This window comes from Erythrolamprus reginae, chromosome 2 (genome assembly GCF_031021105.1).
Source record: "Erythrolamprus reginae isolate rEryReg1 chromosome 2, rEryReg1.hap1, whole genome shotgun sequence".
Classification (NCBI taxonomy): domain Eukaryota; kingdom Metazoa; phylum Chordata; class Lepidosauria; order Squamata; family Dipsadidae; genus Erythrolamprus; species Erythrolamprus reginae.
In genome coordinates, this window is record NC_091951.1 from 304,055,715 (window position 1) to 304,080,925 (window position 25,211).

Below are 25,211 nucleotides of genomic sequence, written 5' to 3' on the forward strand. Positions count from 1 at the left end.
CGTTTACACTTCATTTTTATGACAAGCCGGAAAACCCCTAGATGTTCTTGATAGATAACCAAAGGAAAAATAAAAGTGTTCCATTGCCAAGATGAGGTTGCAACCTCCAGATTTCCAAAAAGTTTCACGTATGAGAAAATAGTATGAGAGAAGTAAGTTAGAACTAAGGAAAAATTTCCTGACAATCAGAACAGTTAATCAGTGGAACAGCTTGCCTCCAGAAGTTGTGAATGCCCCAACACCATAGTTCCCTCTAAGCTGAGCAGTGAGCAATCGCTCACTTAAAAATCATCATCAACTCAGAGTTTTCCAAACCTGCCCAGAAGCCAAGAGGGAAATTTTATTATTATTTCTGTGCCGCCCAGTCCCGAAGGGACTGCCGCTCAGACACTATACTTTTCCGCCCACCCCCCAAAAAAATTAGAGGCAACACTGCCCAACACTGGAGGTTTTTAAGCAGATGTTGGGTAAACATCTGTCTGAAGTAGTGTAGGGCTTCCTGCCTAAGCAGGGGGTTGGACTAGACTGTTGTTGTTGTTGTTGTTGTAAAATGTACAGTATTTATTTATCAGATGTCTACGGTGCCAAAACTTTCAATGGCTCACAATTCCCCAGATTAATTTTAAAAGTGCCTTGAAGCAGTAGTGGGTTCTAAATCCTGTTGCTATTGCTTTGCGCTCATGTGCGACTCTTTTGTGCATGCTGAGAAGCGTCCTGGGCAGTTGGGCCCTCGTTGCCACTTTTAAATTGTGAGAGAACACACAGTGGTCTGCTCAGATTCATTTATTAGGAATCCACAGCTTGGAACAAAGAAAGCATTTTGTAGCAACATGTAACAACACGCAGGTCGGGTTCCCCTTTTTTAAAAGGCTCAGGTTTTGGGAGACGCGGCTTTGACAGCCGTTTGTACTTTCCCGCGCATTGCTTAACCAATTACTTTAAACTATCTACAAATAGGCAATTTGAATAATGATTGACACCCCCGTAACCATGGATACAGAACAGGCGGAATCTCCTGCCGCCATTGTTACCGATTCACAGAACTGGGCCACACAAGGAACAACCCAGCCAGCCTGGAACTTTAGACTTTCATTGACATTTATCTCTTCTTTCTCTGCAACCCTACCTTTTGTTGAGAGAAAAATATCTCCATCCCAGGGCATTTAAAAGATGAGATGGATGCTAAAAGTTGAGACCATCACCAAGCTGTCTTTTACACCTTTTTTATACCTATTACATACGGAGTCCTTGTAAAAAAGGGGATGGAACTTTTATTGCATGGACACAAATATCATGACTGTGTTTGATCCCCTCCACCCAGCCACCCATAGAAGTCCTATTCCCATCCCATCTCCACCCAGCTACACACATAGAAGTCCTATTCCCTTCCCATTTGAACTCAAGCTTCACCCACTGTTTATTTCTGCTTCATCCAAAGTGGACATTTGTCCAATAGAACATGAATTTTACTAGAAAAAAAATTATTTATTTATTTATTTATTATTTAGATTTGTATGCCGCCCCTCTCCGCAGACTCTGTTTCAATAAGTTTGAACTTACCAAATGAACATTTTATAAGTTAAATCTTACTTATAACACAATTACAGCTACGATAATTCCATTTGACCCATCACCCATGTTCATCTTGCCATTCATTCCAAATTTAACACAAAATATTTTTTGTTCACTTGCAACTGTTATTTCTGTTTACAGCTTAGTCCAGTGATGGCGAACCTTTTTTTCCTGGAGCCTGGGGAGGGGGAAAACGCCTACCCCCATCCCCCCCAGAGGTCCCCCGGAAGCTGAAAATACCCTCTCAGAGCTTCCATGCAAGCCAGAAATCAGCTGGCCGACCTGCACATATGCACTGGAGCTGAGCTAGGGCAACGGCTCGGGTGCCAGCAAATATGGCTCAGCGTGCCACCTGTGGCACCCGTGCCATAGTTCGCCATCAATGGCCTGTTGTGGTTGGCTCTGGCCCAGCTCTTGCCCCAAGGAATGTGGAGTTGGATGCAGGGGAAACATCAACTTGTCATAGGCCTATTTTATTGCCGACAGAGGCAGGTAGTGCAGTTTCCTCAGACGAAGAAGAAGGTGGGAGTGATTTGGAAGAGGGGGGCTTGGCACACAGCCCAGGAAGCCAATCTCCATTATCTTCGGTCGATTCGGATGTGGAAGTCTTGGACCCACGCAGGCGCAGAGTTATGCATAGAAGAGACCAATTGAGGACATATTACAGGAGATAAGAGAGGCCACCTGTGTTTGGGTGGGGCTCTAGTAATTAGAGCTGCTGATACAAATAGCAACATGTTGGTTTAGCCGTTGTGGAAGATTATCTGATCGCAGTTCTTCAGGACAGTGCCTTGCTGTTTTCTGGACTTTGTTGATTTTTCACGCCTTTGAAACCAAAGCGGAGCAAAGTGTGTGTGTGTCTCATTTCGTTGGAAGAAGGAGGGCTGTGACGTTTCTTCACAGATGCTAGCTAAGTACTTAAGGACTGATTAAGGGAATTGTACAGCCTACAAGGTTGTTTTGGGACAAGTGATCTTTGCAATACAAAAAGGGTGCTTTGTTTCTTTTGAATTTTGTGAAAAACAACATTGTTTTGAATTTTGAAACGTGTGTGTGTCTGAAATTTGTACCCTTGAATTTTTGGGAGGCTCATACCAGAGAGCCCAGCAGAACATGGCCTAGGCATAAGGAAGTAGTAGGGTGTACCAAAGAAGTCAATGAATGCATTTCCATGACAATGGTTATGTGTCCATTAGCTAAGGCAACATTTTAAGAATCAATAGCTTTCCTATTGGACTTTCTTCATATGAACATTGTTCATGTAGTCAAACTGTTGACCCAGACAATCAACAAATGATATTCATTCACATGAATAGATAGATGAAAAGAGGAGTAGATTTTCTGAATGAAAACAATGAATTTTTTTAAAAAATTGAACTTAGGAATCAGAGAATTTGGACTCAATTTCCAAGAACACAAAGTCTGATTGTAGCAATGATTCTATCAATACAGCCCTAGGAAAGAAAAAGCTACAAAATGAAATAAAAAGGTATATAGAATATTATTCTTGTATTTGTTCCTAAAGATTTGTCAAAATTCCAACAGTATCCACAAAGATGGCATGGAGGGGCCAACTGATGAAAGCAGCATTGCAACATCACAGTGCAAACCTTGCTCCCTTTCTGTGTGTGCCATCATGTATTATTCCCATTCCATATTGCCAAGGCAAACAGATCTTCCAATCTGTGTTCTCTGGTTTAATTATCCACTCTACAGCAAAACTTAGCAGAAAATGTATCCTGTGCTGTTGAAGCTTCTACCAGACACTATGTTGAGCCATAATGTGTTTATGTATTGACAATAATACTAACGCAATGTGAAGTGGGAAATTAGAGAGCACTACCCAGTTGCTTCAATCACTGGTCACTGAAATGTAGATAGTATATTTCATTTCAATTCACTAACAATCAGAGGTGGGTTCCTCCCGGTTCACACTGGTTCTTTAGAACTGGTAGCAAACTGCTGGTGATGTCACAGTGACATCACAGAACTGGTTCTGTTAGTGCTGGTCTGTGGACGTCACCATCTTTCATGTTTTCAATTTTTTTTCTGATTTTTTCCCCTTTGGTGCATGTACAGAAACTAATTTTCCAGTACTGTGCATGTGTTACCATCTTGTTTTCAGCTTTTCATTTTTGAATTGTTGGTACTGTACATGCACGCACCCACAAGGTATGCTCATACAGCGCAAGAGGAATTGAAAGGGTGGCGAGGTAAGTTAGAGCCCACTTCTACTAACAATACAGTGGTACCTCTACTTAAGAACTTAATTCGCTCCATGACCAGGTTCTTATGTAGAAAGGTTTGTAAGTAGAAGCAATTTTTCCCATAGGAATCAATGTAAAAGCAAATAATGCATGCAAACCCATTAGGAAAGAAATAAAAGTTTGGAATTTGGGTGGGAGGGGGAGGAAGAAGAAGAGGAGGAGGACAGTCGCTGCCAAAGGAAGAAGTTAAAGGGAGGGGAATAAAAAAAATCCAAAACTTTAAGGCTTAAAAAAAAAGAGGGACTCTGAGGCGGAGAGGAGGACCACACCCCTCCCATACACCCGCCGTGAGGCTGCCTCCCATACACTGCACCAGAGAGAGAAACCCAGGGTGAATGACAGGAAACTGGCCAGGTCTTCGTGCCACTCTCAAATTTCCTGGGAAATTTTTCTGGGCTCGGATTCTTAAGTAGAAAATGGTTCTTAAAAAGAGGCAAAAAAATCTTGAATACCCAGTTCTTATCTAGAAAAGTTCTTAAGTAGGGGCGTTCTTAAGTAGCAGTATCATTGTATATGATTTGCTGTCACTTTTGAGGTATCTTATTAAAGAAAGGGGAGTATTGGTCTCAGGGAACCTCAGCAGAGAATTCCACCAAAAATATGAAAAAAAGATACACTGGACCTGCCCACCACCATCCTTTAATATTTTGCAAGAAAATTGATTGTAGAAATTGAGTCCCAAAACTGTACAATTCGAACTTTAAGGAGATTTGTCCACTCAGGAACTGTTTGTTATTTGGAAGTACACCAATTGTTTGTTTTAGATGGCTGTGGTTATTCTGGCTCAAAGAGTGATAAAGAATAGTTTTGTTGTTTTAATTTTACTCAAATTCCAGTGTTGCTTTTTAACATTATTTTTACAGTTTATTTTTATTCCTTGGTTTAAAGAACCATGCAATAAACTATGCAAGTTCTTTGGAGTGAGTCAAAAATAGTCGCTTGCAAACATTTATTTAACTGCCATGCTATGCTGATTAACCAGCAGAAGAAAAACACAGAGCTAAATATTATCGCTATCCAAAAATGTAACAGCATTCAACCTTTTTTTTCTCAAACCCCTTTTTTTTACATTGCTGGTTTTATACTATAAAGGAATACTCAAACATACTAAATGGAAAATCACTTATCCATTAAATACCAGCCTTCAATATGTTTATTACATCATTGAACATATCACAGGGTATATAATCCTATTTAAGGTGACCAAAATGCGGAGATGAGAAAATGGAATAAACTTTCATTTGTGTGAAACTCACATCAAATAATTAAACCAGATACAGTAGAATTCCAAATAGGTGAATACAAATAAGAATTTTCTCTTTCTTTTTTATAGAGTCCTATTTGATTAAGTTGAGTGGCATAGCAAGTCACATAATTAATATGGAAAATAGTAGATTCATATAGCCAAATATTAGAATTTGGATGCTTCTGAAGCTTGGATGCTTTGCAGACAGTAATGACTGATATAATGGCTTCATCTCTTCATATAATTACAATAATACTTACACAGTGCTTTTAATCTTCAAAGCATTTCATATTCTTAATTGAAAAGGAGTGATCCAGTGTCTAGCCCGATAAGAACTAAAATGTTTGCCAATTACAGCTGTCAAATAAAAATGTGCCTTTTAACTAATAGAACACCAACATAAATTTCACTTCAATCGCATTTTTCCGCATTTCTATTTAACATATCTACAACATCTGCCACTTAAAACCACAGACTCCTGAGCATTTTTTCCATGTCCAATACCCAAAGAATTCAGCAGCCAAAAATTAATATGCATTTACATCAATCCCAGGATTCAAACATCTGGATGTGCTCAGTTTTAGACCAGTTTTGCAAATAAGCATCTGTTTGTTGCTGAGATGAATTCTTCCCATGCTCAGTCTTGCTACTGGAAGAATCAAAAAGTAAAGCAATTGTAGACATTAAAAAAATCCCACCCTTTTACTGGGGTATATATTGACCACTGAGTTCACGCTCTCTGCAATGATTACATGAAATAATTTAATATTGATTCATTAAACCATTTTGTTGAATAGAAAATTATTTCATGTCCCCTCTTTCACTTATATAATCTGATTTATTTTGTGAAAGAATGTAGATCTAGCCTTAGAAATGGAGAATGAAAGGGTAAATTGTTAAGGGGCGGATCTCTTATTTAGTTCTGAAAAAGTGTGAAAAAGAAACATGAACTGATTTTGTATGGAATAACATGGAGCAATTTAAAACCTGACAGTCAGTCAGAGTTTTTAATTGCTCCATGTTATTCCATGCAAAAATCATTTCATGTAGAATTTTATAATTCTACTTTAATAAAGAGCAGTCTGGAATTTCTGCCATGCCTGTTCCTTGACTTTGCCTACATTGAAATAGGTATGGCTAGAGAGTATATATTTAAAATTAATGAATATAAACATCTGCATTAAAGGTTGAACACAAATAGTCATTCAACATTCTCCCAAAATAAATAATAGATGATGTGTCCAAATTTCTCCAGGGAATGAGAAATTCTTCAGCCCAGGGTGATGATAGCAGCACAGCTACTGAGGGGGGGAAAACCAAGGAAAAGATTTGCTCATATTTACAGTACTTCCCTTAGGATTTAATTGAAATGCCAGAAGTTGGAAGAGAAGCTGAAGAATCTGGAGAGATATTGCACATGCATTTGCTGAATCTGGAGGTTCTGCCAAAATGGGAAAATGTGTATTACAACATGATATGCAAGTCCCCCTTTTACATACATGCTAACCCCATCACAACGCATATACAAAAAGGAAGGACTTTGCGTCACAATGTTTGCTTGATCATTCGTCTGATCCTTGCCCTTTCCCAGCAAGCTCTCCTGAGATGGTGTCTAAAATGACAGATTCTTGGCCACCTAACCACTAGGTGAGCTACAATACAGAATCTGCACCCGTGAGCATTTGTCCAAAACGTGCTGCTTCTTTGAGAAAAATTCTAAAACAAATGCACTTCCATTAAATTGAGAAAGATTATTTATTTATTTACTTACTTACTTACTTACTTACTTACTTACTTACTTACTTACTTACTTACTTACTTACTTCAATACACAATGAGAGTTTTAGTGGGTATACACACACACACACACACACACACACATAGTAAAATACATGATGAAGGTTATAGAGGAGATACTCATAGTAAAATATATCTATGAAATAATAGAAAAGAAGATATAGGAATAGAACATATCAATGAAAGAATAGAAGAAGAGATATAGGAATAGAAGAAAGAAATATGAGATATAGGAGAGCAATAGGACAGGGGACGGAAGGCACTCTAGTGTACTTGTACTCGCCCCTTACTGACCTCTTGGGAATCTGGATAGGTCAACTGTAGATAATCTAAGGGTAAAGTGTTGGGGGTTTGGGGATGACACTATGGAGTCCGGTAATGAGTTCCACACTTCAACAACTCGATTACTGAAGTCATATTTTTTATAGTCAAGTTTGGAGCGGTTAATATTAAGTTTAAATCTGTTGTGTGCTCTTGTGTTGTTGTGGTTGAAGCTGAAGTAGTTGCCGACAAGCAGGACGTTGCAGCATATGATCTTGTGGGCAATACTTAGATCATGTTTAAGATCTGTTCGTAAAAACCATATGCCTTTCTCTTTAAAGACATGTGCCCAAATTATTGTGAGATTTTAATGTGTTGAAGGAAAAATTAAATTTAAAATTCAGGGATGGGAAATTTCATGACTAATAACACTACTTGTGACTCATAGTTTAGGACAGTGAGGGCGAACCTTTTTTCCTTCAGGTTCCAAAAGCGCGTACGCACACACTATCGCACCTGCGCGAATGCCCACACCCATAATTCATTGCATGGGGAGGGCAAAAATTGCCTCCCCTGCCACCCCTGGAGGCCTTCTGAAGGCCAGAAACAGCTCATTTCCCAACTTCTGTTGGGCTCGGTAGACCCGTTTTTTCCCCTCCCTAGGCACCAGAGGCTTCCCTGGAGCCTGGGGAGGGCAAAACCGCCCTCTCCCATCCCATCAGCGGCCTTCTGGAAGCTGAAAATGCCCTCTCAGAGCCTCCATGTGAGCAGAAAATCAGTTGCCCAGTGCATACATATGTGCTGGAGCTGAGCTAGGGCAACGGCTTGCATGCCAGCAGATATGCCTCCACGTGCCACCTGTGGCACCTGTGTCATAGGTTCACCATCACTGGTTTAGGATGAAGTGTCCTGGCTTAAGTAATAAACTTCACCCTGACTAGGGTTTAAATGAAGGACTATATATTTCTTCCTATATGGATCAAATACTCTCCCCTATTGGTTTCTGCTGCCTGGGCATTACCATCCAGCTTAGTCAGTTCCTATCTAATTGAAGAAGCAAAAGAGAGAGAGTCAATGCTTTTGAAATGTGGTGCTGAGACTACTATGGCTAGCCAATAATTCAAACAAAAGTATTATCAAGCAACCCAATCCAGACTTCTCACTCAAGGTCCAAAGACCAGGATCAAAATATCCTACTTGGAATAAATTGAAGACCTAGTTTGTGGAGAAGGCTCTAAGATGGAAAAGGTATAAAGAAAGATAATCAGTACCAAAGTGGATAAGCTCAATTCACTGATGATGCTGTTAGAAGAGGTAAAAGACTGTCATGGACCTGGGACAGATTGTCATGGAGAAGAATGCACAAAATCAATGTGCACAAAAATGCACAAAATCAATCAATCTATCAATCTTCTATCGGTCAGAGCAATCAACCAATGGAACAACCTACCAGCAGACGTTGTGAACTCCACCACTCTGGACATTTTAAAGAGAAGATTGTACTGCCACTTGACTTGTGTACTATAGGGTTCCTGCTTGGGCAGGGGGTTGAACTCGATGGCCTTCATGGTCCCTTTCAACTCTAACAATAAATAAATAAATATAAATAATTGCTTCATTCTAGTTCCATTCAATTTTTTTTTCCTTCTTAATTTCCAGTTTCAGTACGTATACAGTATTCTTCAGACAAAGACGCAGTCTGCTTCCCATTCTTGCTGTTTCTTATAAATGAGAGTTTATGGCCTGGGATAAAGATAAATTTACTTTAAAAGATTTTTGGCCTTGCTCCTATAAATTCTACTCTAACTGAATGTTATCTATTAATTGACCATCTTAAATCTTCTCCTTAGTCTTCTGATTAAATATGAACTAAATTAAATAATAAGAAAATAGGCTTGTGTCCTATTAATGAATAGCTTAGCCAGTTTGATTAGTGATTTGGAAGCTGAAGTCCAACTTATCAGAGAGAACCAGACTAGGAAAGGTTGATATATGCCTAACAGTGGTGGGGATCAAATTTTTTTACTAGCATTTCTGTGGGGGTAGTTGGGTGGGCGTGGCAGGGAAGGATACTGTAAAATCTCCATTCCCACCCCACTCCAGGGGAAGGATATTGCAAAATCTCCATTCCCTCTCAATCAACTGGGACTCGGGAGGCAGAAAATAAATTGGGGTGGTGTCAGTCAGAGGTGGTATTTACCGGTTCTTCGAACTACTCAAAATCCCCACTAACGATTTCTCTGCACTATTCAAAATTTCCATTACTGATTCTCCAGAACTGGTCAGAACCTGCTGAAACCCACCACTGATGCCTAATTTAAAAAAAGCAGGATCTGTTTTTGCCATAATGCTTCCAAATATGAAACTACTTCACCTTCTTAGAAAAAGTTGGCAAAGGAATTATTGCTCTATGTAGCATTGCTAGCACTGCCCTGTAGCAGCATAATCTAAGAAGTCTTCGAGCTATAAAAGTGTTATACTTCAGTTAATTGTCACTTCTAGATGAGAGACATCTCCTCTTCCAAATTTATTATCCCCCCTCTCTTTCGTTATGTTATTTTCCTTTGGGGAAAATTATTAGACTGCATAATAATTAGCTTATATATGAAAAAAGAAAGTGAAAAGGTATGTACAGTATGTATGTATGTATGTATGTATGTGTGCAGGAATGGGCAGCCAAAAATTTTACTGCCACACTGTGGGTGTGGCTTATTTTGTGGGTGTGGCTTAATGGTCATGTGACTGGGTGGGAGTGGCTTGCCGGCCATGTGACCAGGTGGGAGTGGCTTGAACAATCATCATCGTTAAAGTGAACTGTTAAGTCCTCGACTTACAACCTTACCAGTGTTGCTCGCTGGGCTGACAATTTGCTTCACATTTCCCAGGAGAGAGGTAAGCTTGTCCGAGGCCAGGAAGGAGGAAAGAGGAAAAAAGCAAGGAGCGCAGCAGCAGCACGGGGGAAAAAGGAGAGCTGAGCCGAGACCAGTAATCCAGGAAGTGACAGCCGCTGATCAGCTGGAACTGCACATACATCTTCATTTCCGCCGGTGAAACTGTGTTCCACCCCATCCTGCCATCTGCCCACCCCTCTATGTATGTATTTGTGTGTGTGTGTAAAAAGAAAATGAAAGTGTTTCAATCATTTCAGAAATCTGGATATTTCTAAGCAGAATGTAATCTGAATCAATTCAATTGACATCACAATAAACCTTAAAAATTCTACAGCTGAATATTCAAGTTGCTCACATCTGCCAGAGTTAGGGTGAAGTAAGAACATCAAACTACAATGAATTTCATACATTATTCTAATCCTTTGTTTTTCAACCAGAGCCTATCCCTGTCAGAGACATGTATTTTTTCCTGGTTGAATAATGAAACTCCTTAAAAGTGCCATTGTATTCAGAATCTCAAATATTCCTGTTATCAGCAACAACTATTTATAGCATCATTTCATCATCAGTGCAGCAATATAGAACTTATCCGAATGTACAATAAGAATTTATCTCCACAGTGATGTGTGGTTACAACCATAAGTTACTAAAGTGAGCATAAAAGCACTGATATCTACTCAGAATTGAATTAAACTGGGTTGTGTTTCAGTGAGTGATTGTAGTAAATTACAAGCTATCAGTAAACTTGAAAATACCTTAAAAGGAGGAAGCATACACCTTTAAAATGTAGATGGCACCACAATCTTTTTTTTTTTAGCTCAGAATCAAACATACACTCCTTTTACAAGGTCTTTCAAATCTCATCAGTCATTAGAGGTTATTAGTCTAAATAAATACTGTTTAGAAGATCTGGAAAAACCTGGATTAAATCTCAGCTCAGCTATAAATTTGAAAGTACATTATTCAACCAAGCTTTTCTCTCAGATTCAGCCTTGATGCATTATGTGCGGTTAAATACATTGGCCAAGATTGATAGTGTTATCATGCAGATTACAGAGTTATAATAAACAAAGTACAATGCAAAGAGGAAAATGCTGTTCAAATGCTCAGTGCATATTATCTGCCCTCTTCAGCTATCTACTGATATTTACCAATGTCAGATTTATGTAACACTGTTCTTTCTAATTAGTTATATCAGTAAAAATATTTAACAGAAAAAGTTGTAACAGAATTAACCTGCCTTCTCTGAGTTTGGAAAACTCATCCTTTTATGTTATATTATACCCTACGAGACTAGATTTTCAATCCTGGGCCTAGAAAGTTTAGAACTAAGACGCCTTAAACAAGATCTAGGTATTGCCCACAAGATCATATGCTGCAACGTCCTGCCTGTCGGCGACTACTTCAGCTTCAACCACAACAACACAAGAGCACAAAACAGATTTAAACTTAATTTTAACCGCTCCAAACTTGACTGTAAAAAATATGACTTCAGTAACCGAATTGTCGAAGCGTGGAACTCATTACCGGACTCCATAGTGTCATCCCCAAACCCCCAACACTTTACCCTTAGATTATCTACGGTTGACCTATCCAGATTCCTAAGAGGTCAGTAAGGGGCGAGTACAAGTGCACTAGAGTGCCTTCTGTCCTCTGTCCTATTGCTCTCCTATATCTCCTATACCTTTCTTCTATTCCTATATCTCTTCTTCTATTCTTTCATTGATATGTTCTATTACTATACCTTCTTTTCTATTATTTCTTAGATATATTTTACTATGAGTATCTCCTCTATAACCTTCATCATGTATTTTACTATGTGTATATAGATATATACCCACTAAAACCCTCATTGTGTATTGGACAAAATAAATAAATAAAATGAAATAAATAAATATTTTCTTTAAATGTAACTTCAAATTATTTTCAGTAGTCCGATACATTTCACTTTTGATCAAGGCAACTTCGATCAAGGCTTGTGAACTTCAACTGTTAGCCAGCTGAGATTTAGTGTTATATTCCCTAACAGTAAAATCATGCCTATGTTTTACAGAGGTTCTCCCATTGTATTTTTAGCAAGTTCTCACTTGACAATTAATTGAGAATTACCCAAATATTTATTGTAACTTGGGAAATATTGGACATTTTTTTAGCCAAAAGAACCACTAGAGGTATGATTATTTTATATTCAGAATTACTTGACAGTACCCAAAGAGGATTAAATGTAAGCTACAAAACTCAACTGGAGAAAAATATATACACTGGAGAAGAAATGCAGCCTGGAAGAGAACAATAGGGAGCAATGTAACAATTGTCATGCTTTATTATTGTTCCAAAATATCAATAGAGTTTTGTGCTACGCATTCCCAGTGAAGAAGTTGCCTGTTTTGTGATAGCCATAAAAAGCAATCCAGAATAAACAGATTTGCCCATTTCTGTCAAAAGTGTTCACAGAAAGTTTGCTTTTCAGATTCAATCGCCACTTTGCATAAGTGCTCAATATTTAAAGTAATGAATTTATTATTTGCATTTCCTTGAAGTAAATCCCCTTCTCTTATAAGAGGAAGAAACGGTGGCTACATATGAACAGTAATAACTTTTAGTACTTTTCAAAGTGAATTAATGTTCTCCTAAAGAAAATAAGAAAAAAAATCATCCCAGAGCCTACTCTGTAAAGGACTTACAATGGAATTGCTCAAATTTTCCAATTTAAAAACCCCTCTCACATCATTTTTTCACTATACAGTGATCAATATCTATGTAAATCAGACCCATCAGAAGTCAAGCAGATGTTTGTTTTATGTGTGCTTTATAAGGTCCAATTCTACATAAAGTGCATCCAGATGCAACCAAGTAAACTAACAGGAGCATGAAGTAAGTAAACCTATAGGAAGCAAAAAACAAACAAACAACCCAACAGTAATTATTTTTGTTTTCTTTAAATTTAAAGTTTTCTTTAAATTAGCTTGTACATAATGTCAAATGGCACAGCTGAATATAATCGGGAACATAATCCGTGTATAGAAAAGCATCACTGTAATTTTTATTAGAACCTTCTATAACTTTTCCGCCTGTACACATTTCAAAACTATTTATGCGTTCTGTTTGCATAACTGAACCATCTTGCATTCTGTTTGCATAACTGAACCACAGAGTTGGCCTTCTCCGGGTCCCGTCAACTAAACAATGTCGATTGGCGGGCCCCAGGGGGAGAGCCTTCTCTGTGGCGGCCCCGGGCCTTTGGAATCAACTCCCCCCAGAGATTAGAACTGCCCCTACCCTCCTTGCCTTTCGTAAATTGCTAAAGACCCACCAGGCATGGGGGAATTAAGATACCCCCAGGTATATCTGGTTTATCCATGGAATGATTGTGTTGCATGTTTTTAATGCTGGGTTTTAAATGTTTTTAAATATTAGATTTGTTATACTGTTATTTTGTTGTGAGCCGCTCCAAGTCTACGCAGAGGGGCGGCATACAAATCTAATAAATTAAATTTAATTTTTCAAAGTAAGAAAAGATTCAGCCATATCGACTTCTGTCCTCTTTTTGAACTTTTCTGTTTCTCCTGCCTTCCTGGTCCACCCCCACCCACCCACCCGCCCCATTTTGATCATGTTTCACCTGATTCACACTTCTGTGCTCTATTCTTAATCTCTTTAAATCTGTCGTCCTTATTTCCTGCAGTGCCTAACTTACAAAACTAAATTAGTTGAAGCAAAAACTCTCGCTAGGTCACCACAGAGTGTTTTAAAATATACTAGTCAAAATTACACCCCACAAGCACAACATAAAATGTGCTTATTGACCATGATTCTAAAGGACAATATTTAAAGCAGGTTAAACAAGCTTCTTCCTTCCCTGAGCATCACTGAAGCTCTACATGCTTTTCTGCTGACAGATACAAATTGTACATCATGTGAGAGAAAAAAGGCAGTGGAGAATAACTGGCTCTGGGATTCTTTTGTTACAAATCAGTTGAATCCAATGACATAATCATTTATTATTTTCTCTGTTTGGCTTTGACTCATGAGTTTCCCTGAGGTAGGACAATTAGGTTAGAATTAGATTATAAAGAAATGGTTGCCATTATCTATTAAAGTGAGTGGTCTTTTCCTGCTTTTTCTTGGGGAGGGGGAGCAAAAATGCTTTTATATTGTGTTCTGGCTTCAGGGATCTCAATTTACCTCCACATAGCAGGATAATAACAAATGGCATTTGTTGACTGTGTACTATTATTAATTAAAACTCAGTGATGACTGAACAATCTTAACATCAGATTAATGGTGACTACGTCCCCAGGAATGGACAAGCCACAACTCTTTTCACAATAACAGGCTTACCCCAAATTAACATCATGGTTCCACAACAATTTGTGGATATGGGAAGTGTATTGTAAGTTTTAAAACAGGCATGACATATTCGAAAGAAATGAAAACAGATAACTTAATGCAAATCAGTTCCACTTAGAAAAAGAAATGAAATCAAATCCTGTTTTTTTTACCCAACCTAGCATGCTACTTCTTAGAGTTGCCCTTGGTGTGCTGCTCAAAGACCAATGCCATGTTTTACACTCAAAAGTGTGATTATATCTGGCACCCTGGATTTAATCCCTAATGACAAACATGTTGTTCTGCAGCTGTTGTTAAACTATAGCTTCAAATAGGTGCAGTCAAAATTGTTAGCATTGAGGCAGGGATGGGTTCCTCCCGATTTAGAGCAGTTTGCCTGAACCAGTAGTGACCCACTAGTGATATCACGATGACATTACCAAACCAGATCAATGCTGGTCCATGGGCGCTGCCATCTTTAAAAAAAAAATTGGGGGGGGGATTTTTATCTTTATTTTCCTTTTGAGCATGCGCAGAGGCTGAGTTCCAGCACTGTGCATGCAGTCACCATCATTTTTTCTGTTTAGGGGGGAGGGGGGTTAGTTACTGTGCACGAGGTGCGCCTTTGCACTGAGGGAGGGAGCGAACCAGCAGTGAGGTAAGTTGAAACTCACCCTTGCTTTTGACTGGAAAACACCCCATTTTGCATTCTGTTTGCATAACTGAACCACAGAGTTGGCCTTCTCCGGGTCCCGTCAACTAAACAATGTCGGTTGGCGGGCCCCATCTTTATCCACAGGAGTTGTCCTTCTGCTTTTCCCGGTTGCTTCCCTGGTTCCTGCACTACAAAAAAACCCATTGAAAAATCAGAATGATTGGCCCTTTTTGCAGGAGACTCTCCTAACAGGAAAGGAAGGAAAGGGAAATACACCAAATAAATATGAGAAAAGAATATGAGAGAAGCTGGTGGCAGATGCTGCGTCTATTCCTCTGGTTCTAAGGAGGGTCTGAGAGTGCATGTGCAGCCCCAGGACATATGCTTGCCTTCCGGAGCCTTGCCACCGCTGCTCCCATTCTCAGTCCCAGAGCAGCAGTAGCTGCATCTCCAGCAAGGACTGCCGATCTTGAAAGGCAAGTATCCATTGCATCTGCAATAGACAGCAAACTCCAGCTGTTCACCGGACTGGATGCTGGTTTAATAAGATTTCCCCATGGACCACCAAAATTTTCTTGCGAACCACCAGTGGTCTGCGGACTACCAGTTGGTGACCTGTGCTATTGTTCTGCCGGCATGTCTCAACCGCCCGTAATTACAGGGTAATTAGTTCAGGAAGACACACACCACACGATAAAAGGAAAACCCAAAAGTTTTTACAAACAGAAAAACAGAAACAGCTCCCTTTTTAAATATCAAAGGGATTTTCTGGTACACACAAGGCACAGGTTAAATGCAGTCCAATGGCTCACCCAATAACTGGAAATTGAGTCCAATTCTAAAGTCCAGAGAGTCCACACACAATCTTGAACAACACAAAAACCATGATCTTGATGAAACAATGAATCAGATAAACTGCCATGAGGCTAAAACACCAGACTGCACTTTTATCTGTAGCACTAATTACAGCAGCTCCACCCAACCACAGGTGGCCTCATTTTCTCTTGTAATAATCCTTCAGTTGTTGTCTCCTATGCATCACTCTACACATGAGTGGATATGTCACTAATTCTTCTTCAGTATCCAAGGATGATACAGATGACTGATCTCCTCCTGGGCTGTCTGCCAAACTCCCCTCTTCCCTGTCACTCACGCTTCCTTGGTCAGAGGAGACTTCGTCGGCAGATTCTACTGGGAGCAAAACAGGCCTGCGGCATGTGGATGTCTCCCCCACATCCACCTCCACATTCCTTGGGGCAGGAGCTGGGCCAGAGCTAACCACAACAAATATGAGCCATCAGTGTCATATTCCAACTGTTATTCTATTCTATTCAACCTATTCAGCCACTACTAGAGGTTTCCACCCACCAGGAGATTCAGCAGAAGGAGGTCCTTAGCAGGCATTCTTAATTGCAGCTCCCATCCTATGGAACAGCCTGTGCCCCCAAGGGAAGAATAGCCCTTATCTTCATTCACTTTCAATCGCTGGCAAAAACCTGGCTTTTCTGGAATGCCTACTGTTGCTGCTATTTTAATATCTGTAAACTGCCTAGAGTTAATGAGGATTGAGGTGGTAAATAAATTTCATAAGAAATAATATGAATAAATCCTGCATTTAAAGCAGAGACAGGAAACTTGTGACTCTCCTAAATGCTGCTTGAACTATCATATCCATGATATTATTAGTCATATCACTTGGGGTTTCTGAGAGTTTATTACAGCAATATCTGCAGGTTTGTTGTCTTTCTGCATAGGGAAAATAACAGACTGTATCTAAATATTAATAGATCAATTTCTAAAACATGCAATTCTAGTGCAGGATAGTAGAATTCTCTGAACAGAAAACATTACATTGGTAAAATAATATTAATTAATGATATTCATGTTAATGTTTATTTCAATGAAACTGTAAAAAGTCATATGCTAATTCAATATGTAGTGCAAGACTTACAATCACAATTGAACCCAAAATTTCCGTTGCTAAGCAGGACAATTGTTAAGTGAGTTGCACCTCAATTTACTACCTGTTTGTCAAGTTGTTGTTAAGTGAATCATTGCAAGCTTCCCTCATTGATTTTTTTTGTCAGAAGCTGGGAAGATCATTTCCAGAAATTCACATGGCCCTCAATTCGCTGTAACAGTGATAAAAAATGTGGCATGTTTTCCAATCATTCTAAGGTGGAAAGTAAATGAAAACTAAAGTCTGAACCCTCAAATCCAGTTAAAAAGTATTTGAAAACAAAAACAATACAGTGGTACCTCGTGATACGAACCTGAGGTTTGGAATTTTTTTGCCTCTTCTTACGAACGTTTCAGCCTCCAGGAAGGACGTCTTCGTGACGTCAAAGCTCCGCCCATGGAATTCCCTATTGGGATTCCCCACCTCCTTTCCTGCCTCCAGATCGGCCGAAAACGCCACCGCCGATTGCAAAAACAGCGCTCCGCCGGGCGGCGCTGCCCGGCTGTAACCTTCTGAAACAGCTGGGCGCTTCTCGGTGGCCTCCAGAACTCGAACCCAAACCCGAACTTCCGGGCTCGGTGTTCGGGAGAACGCCGAGAAGCCCCCCGGCTGCTTCAGAAGGTGACAGCTGGGCGGCGCGGCTTCTCAGCAGCCTCTCAAACCCAAAACCGAAAAGTTCGGGTTCGGGAGAACGCCGAGAAGCCCCCCGGCTGCTTTAAAAGGTGACAGCCGGGCGGCAGCGCCCAGCAGAGCACCATTTTGCGATTTTTTTCCCCTTTGCATGCATTAATTGCTTTTACTCTTATGAACTTTTCGCCTTACGAACCTACTTCCAGAACCAATTAAGTTCGTAAGATGAGGTATTACTGTACTTCCCTAAACTATTCTCTTCTCCAGGAAAAAAAAAGCTGGTTCTGTCTACTGTGCATCAGTGACCTTAACCTACCAATAAAATGTTAAATGTGGCCTTTGACCACAAAAGGTTGTCCACTTCTATATTATGATTTATTTAACTGCAGTTATAGTGCTGGCTACAGGCCAGACAGCTTTTCCTCTGTCTCGGCTACTTGTTTTTCATTTTCAATTTGCACTTATTTTTTAAAAATAATATATATAAAAAGGAGGGAGGGAGGGAGGGAGGGAGGAAGGAAGGAGCAGATTATCAAAATTTTGCACAGTATATTTTGTTCACTGAGTGACCTGATGTTCTTTTTCTCTGTTATCTTTATTTCTCAGTAATACTTTCAAAAATGGCTGAAGAACAAAACATACAAGACCGCCAAGTTAAGAGCAATATAACGTTTCACACAAATTTCTAGACAAAATGATTTTTGTTTAAAAAGATCACCCTGTTTCATGTCAAACAAATATTCTAATCTATTGAGAAGTTCAGGTCGTCTGGCCTAGAGTTTGGTGCAAATTCCCTCTAACTATTTTCTTGCCATGTGATATGAAGCCTGGATAAAATGTCTCTCTCTTTTAACAAACTCTTCTCATACATGTCAATATCCTTAAACAAGCTATAATAAACATGTCTGGTTTTCTTTTAAAAAGTACACCACTCTAAGGAATAACTATAGTTTTAAAACATTGGAAATAAAAATGTCAGTTCAAGTCTCATAGTAAAAATTATTGATTTGATATGTGCCATCAAGTCGTTGTAGATTCTTAGTGAAGATACAGACATACCTTCTCCCAACAGAATATGATCCCAATCTGGTCCTTCAGATGTACTGTGAGAAATCTGAAGGACCAGACTGGGAATGGTTCATCTTGGATAAATTTTATTTATGCCATCACTAACATCTGACAATGATTTAAAGGCATATTTAACTTACCAGGCTCCCTAAATTTTTCAGGTTAGTTGGCAGATTTTACTTCATGATATAGAAAGGTTAATTCAGAGAATATCTAACAGAAACTCAATAAATTGGAGGGGGGGAAACTGTTAGTAAATTGGAAAGATTCTACCAAATTAAAATGAAGGCACTTGGCAATTCACAAAAAAAAAAAACAGCAACCAAAGGATATGGACATTCATCTTCCCTCAAAAACTTTCCCTGAATGATGTAATAAGTGTGGAGAAATGTCACCAGAATTTCAATGATCCACTTCATGGAATAAACAGACACCATAGTATGGAAAACTGAATAACTTCACTTCGCTAGCTTCAGGTTAATAACTGAGGGGGGTCACCATGCCTTGTTTGGTTACTGCTAGTTTTAAAAGTAGGACACATTTTAGAGGCTCATCAAAGCAAAATATTCCTTCACACAGCTCTATAAGCATTAGTTTTTATATTAAATTTCAGTAATGATAGGAACTGCAAAACAGGATTCCACTATACAGTATTATCATTGCCTCATTAATGGGCTAATTTTATTAACTTTGAATAACTTCTCCTTGTTCACAGGTTCCGTTGTAAAATACCTTAAGTGACAATGTAGATGAAAGCTGGTTTTTTTTAAAAAAAACAAAGTTTGTTTAGCATTACTTAATCTTTAATTCTTAGACTCTTGTCACTGGAATAATTGTTTAGACAACCTAATTTAATCCAATGTTCGATGCAGAAAATCAGATTTATAGCGTTCCAACATGGCCCAGCCAGTCATCTCCATTGAGGGAGAGTTTGCTGCAATATTTCACTATTGGTTCCACTGCCAAGGTATTCTTACCATTTGCCTGTTTCTTCTAAATTTCAGTGGAAACCTATCAACCTGTATCTTAAATCTTACACCTAGCCCTGCCTCCCAGATAACAAGTCTTTGTCTTCTGCTTTGTGACCACTCTTCAAATATTTGAAGAGTGCTCTCCTGTGAATCCTTGGTCAGCCTAGGCTAATTACAGGGAAATTCTTAGTCATTAACAAACAAGCACACAATAGAAGCCCTAGTCAAGGAGACTGGGGGGGAAAACAACTGGCAAATGCTACCGTGAATCCACAGAAGTTTACATGCCTTGAAAACAAATTTCTGAAGATGAGGCATAGTCATGAAATGAAATTGCTAGGCGTTTTATAGTCTGACAGATCAGCAGAAGCAGTGCTAATAGTAATGGTTAAACCCTTTTTATGCTTTGGATGCATGTTATACCAGAAAAACTCCTCTAGTTCCTGAGAATGAACACATTTGGGTGGATCCGTTCTACAGATACACCTAGTCTTTATTTTGAAGTGCTGAACTGATAAATGTTCCTCTGGTTATACTGCTGAAACACAAGAATGTTTCATCTACCATTATATTCCCATAACCTTCAATGACCTTATAATATAACTCTGAAAAAAGCAATATCTTACACTTCAGAAAAACCATCCATAATAATGGAATATGTATAATAAGGTTCCAGAATAGCTCCATTGTTCTCACTTTCCCCACTGTATTTTAATCCAGCCTTCTCCAGTTTGGCATCATTTAGTTGTACTGAGACTAAACGCCAAAAATTGTGGCTGCCCGTTTTCAGCAACAGGCGAAAGAAATCTGTTTTTAATACTTACAGAACTATATGTATAGCGCATTGGAAGAGAGATTTTATGTTGAACAGAAGCCTAATAGAGAAAAAGAATAGCTTGAAGCTTTAATCTTCACTTCCATGGGGGAAATAGTTTGCCTAATAATTGCTTCACCTATAATACTGAATGGTGAAATCATGGCAAGTAAGAAAATGCATTAGCATCCAGATTAAAACTCCAGCAGAAGATTTCCAGATTAGAGTACATTTTAAAAGCAGGAGTGGACAATAGCAATGCAATAGTACTTACACTTATATTCCACCTTACAATGCTTTACAGCACTCTCTAAGTGGTTTTATAGAGTCAGCATATTTTCCCCAACAATTTCCATCCTCATTTTACCCACCACAGAAGGATGGAAGGAAGAGTCAACCTTCAGCTGGTGAGATCTGAACTTCCACATTGCAGGCAGCCAGCAGTCAGCAGAAGTAGCCTGCAGAAGTAGCACTCTAACCACTATGCCACTGCGACTCTCGTATGATGGGGAGACACTTCTCTGAATAATTTGGAAGTAATGAGTCGATATCTTGATGATATATCAATAGAACTAAGTCCATCTTTTATCTTGTTTTTAAAAAACCAGAATTGTTATAGTAAAACTAATTTTATGTTAGAATTTTTGAGGTTTTCCATCTCAAAATGTCAGAAGATCATATCCGCTTTCAAAATAATAAAGCAGTTCTGGGGTAACATACTAGGTTCCCAGATTAATTTTTCTGTAGCTGCTTTTCTGATGTATGGCGCTTTTTCTATATCCACACTGTAAAACTAGCTTCTTCCAGGACCCTTCAAACAATTTGTTCACTAAGATTCAATTATCTCCGGGACCGCCTTCTGCCGCACGCCCAGTGACCAATTAGGTCCCGTCAACTAAACAATGTCATTTGGTGGGACCCAGGGGAAGAGCCTTCTCTGTGGCGGCCCTGACCCTCTGGAACCAACTCCCCCCAGAGATTAGAATAGCCCCCACCCTTCCTGCCTTTCGTAAGCTTCTTAAAACCCACCTCTGTCGTCAGGCATGGGGGAACTGAGATATTCTTTCCCCCTAGGCTTCTACAATTTATGTATGGTATGTTTGTATGTATGATTGGTTTTAAAATAAGGGTTTTTAGTTGTTTTAGTATTGGATTGTCGCATGTTGTTTTTACCACTGTTGTTAGCCGCCCCGAGTCTACGGAGAGGGGCGGCATACAAATCCAATTAATAATAATAATAATAATAATAATAATAATAATAATAATAATAATAAAAATAATAATTTTAGTTGTGCCTAGAACCAGCCATACAAAATATTTTCACAAATATCTGTCTGTAAAAGCTTCTTTAGCTGCTTGAGTTATGGGATGCTTGAATTAATTATTAAGCATTTTCTGGCAAATACGTCTATTAGTGTGGATCACATAGTAACCCTTTAAGAGAAATCTACAGAGGTTTGCAGACTGCAGGGAACAAACCCAACAATAAATCAAAATGGGGAGCTGTAAATATTATTTGAATATTGGCACCCAAACCATATCCTTCAACAGAAGGTCACTGGGATGGAAATATCCCAAAGCACACAATGAAAGTCATTCTTCAAACCACTATCTCTTAAACTACACTTTTCAAAATATTTGTAAAACAATCCAATGTAAATCTCACTTCCTTGATGAATAACGTGAACATAAATACTGTAAATATACAAGTAAATTAAAGTAAAGAGAAGAAGGCACGTCTTGGTATTTAATCCTAACTGCAGAATTTCATTTTCTTAATATAATTTTGTCATAAGGAAACTTATTTGGATGCAATTTAAAAACAGTCATTAACTCTGTGATTGTATAAGTTGAACCCAAAAATGTTTTTGCATTTTTAAAAACCCAAATTCAGGAATCCTCTCTACTCTTAATTTTTGTTGTTCTAAATGTGCTTTCAGAATTAATGGCAGGTAGATCACAGTGCCCCTCCATCTCACCACACATACCAAGGAAAAAGGAGAGAAGATGGTTCATTGGATTTCTGGGTAGAGGAGGTTGTGACAAACTCTCAAGGACAAATGAAATTGGCATATGATGAAATAGCCTGAGCAATTGAGACAATTAAAAAGAGGGATTTTATTTTTCCCTCCCTACCCCTTCATCAGACCAAAATCCCTTTCCATTTACTAAGGAAATGGCAATATTAGTCAAAAGTAATGCGATGGGAGAATTTAGAGAAATAAAACAAGCAGCGATAGAAAGCGCTCAGACAGTAATAGTCTTGGGTTGGAAGGATGTGACAAAATGGACAATGCAAAATTGGTATAGGTACATGGTGGACATTCAATTTGAAATTATGGATTAAAGGATGAATTTGGTTAATGAAACTGACTTGAGACAACTGATGGGACGGTGGGACAAGGTAAGACGATATATGGCGAGTAGAATCCGAGACCAAGCTACAAGAAATAAATTGGAATCACTTTATAATATGTAAATAGATACTTTGCTCTTGGGTTAACATGGTTGATATGAGAAACGCCCCCGATTTGGTGGTGGGGTATGAATGTTTCTCGGGTGGTGGGCACTTTTCACAAAACAGTCGTTTTATGTTGTGTGTATCTTAATACTGTAAAAATCAATTAAAATAATTTTTTTTAAAAGACCAAAATCCCTTTGAAATATAGTGTTCCCTCGATTTTCGCGGGTTCGAACTTCACGAAAAGTCTATACTACGGTTTTTCAAAAATATTAATTAAAAAATACTTCATGGTTTTTTACCCTATATCACGTTTTCCCCGCCCAATGACGTCATATGTCATCGCCAAACCTTTGTCCACCTTTAATAAATATTTTTTTAATAAACTTTAATAAATAAACATGATGAGTAATAATCTAAATGGTTACTAAGGGAATGGAAAATTGCAATTTAGGGGTTTAAAGTGTTAAGGGAAGGCTTGTGATACTGTTCATAGCCAAAAATAGTGTATTTACTTCCGCATCTCTACTTCGCAGAAATTCGACTTTCGCGGGCGATCTCGGAACGCATCCCCCGCGAAAACTGAGGGAACACTGTACTACTATATTTAGATTGCAAAGAAAGACCCATTTCAAAAAAACACCCAACCCTTTCCCTCTCATACATAGACTTATGGTTGGCATTTACTATGTGAATAAAATTTTACCATTTTTACACAAGCATTACATATTTAGACATAGAGACAAAGATATAGGTATACCAGTAGATATAAACTGGGGTGGGCTACTGCCTGGATGGTAGGGAATGCAATGTTGTAGCGAGCACCCAATTTGCATTGAAAGATGTTTACTACCACAGTGTAGTAGTAAAAATTTTGGTAGCCCTTCACTGGATATAAATATATGCAATATCATAATACCAGAATTAACAAGGTTTTGGGGAATCCTTCTTCTCTTACTAGGCAGAAGAAAAGTGTACACAAAAGCAACATTATTATTTTCTATTACACTTTCCTGTATATTTCCTTGCAGAAGCCACTGCATGCATTTACTGAAAAAAAAAAACCCATAGTGACAAATGTGTTTCCGATCTTCTGTGGCTAACCCAGGAAATGCACATCATTTTAAAAGACGTCACCATGGTGTGAGGATATGACATCACTATTGGTAACCAGTGTTTCCCAACCATAGCAACTTGAAGATATTTGGACTTCAACTCCCAGAGTTCCCCAGCCAGCATTTGCTGGCTGGGGAACTCTGGGAGTTGAAGTCCAAATATCGTCAAGTTGCCAAGGTTGGGAAACACTGGAATATACAGTACATGTTGGACCTCTGTCTAATGGGAAGCTGGTGTACTCATCCAAAGATAGCCAAAGGAAAAGCTTGGCACCTGCTCCAAGGCAATATAGCTCAAATCCAAAGCCTCAAAGGTAGGTAGCAGTAGAAGTTTCAAGGAGCTAAAGATAGCAAATTATGACAGCCCACTGCCTTTCATGACAAAATTCTCATAGTGCTGGAGGAAGTGAGAAGCAACGGGAGAAGCCATTTCTGAATTGACAAGATAATTTAAATAACTCTCGTATGAAGTCAGCTTTCAGTTTAGCTGACTAATATCTTTGCCAAAAAGAGAGTTTGAAACTTCTGTTACATGAACTGTACAGAAATAATACAAGCACAGTCAGCTAAAAAGGTTCATATGCAGAATCGGTGACACAAGGACATTTTCAACAAGGTTTTGGGGGTTGTTTTTACAATCTGGGTATTTGCACACTGTATGACCTGCAAAAGAAAGAACTGTACTAAAAGGCTGGCCAATGACTAACTCAGAATAGTCATTACACTTTATTTTCCCGGGCAATGACATCTCCAGAAGTCAAATAGGTCAACCTGAGGAAAACAACACTGAACCATTGCAACACAAGCCCAATAATTTGTGTTTATGCCTCTTTGTGCCACATGCATATCCAAAAGGGACAGAGTTTGCAAGCATGGAGATGTAGTGTTACTTTCATCATTTTCATTAGAGGAAGGGTGGGGAGAGAGAATTGGCTACTCACCCGCATTATCATAATCAGAAAATAAGGTGGAAAACAGGATCTTTCCTGCCTTCAGAGTGTGGTAAGGACCCAGAAAATTGCAAAACTGAAAGCAAGTTCAGGCAATTCAATGGGGCATAGTTAAAACAAATCTTAATACTCATAATACTCGTTACATTTACATTTTTATTATAAAAGTGGTCTGAAAAAAGTTGGATCTTTCTTAATGATCTTCCACCCCTTACTTCTCATCC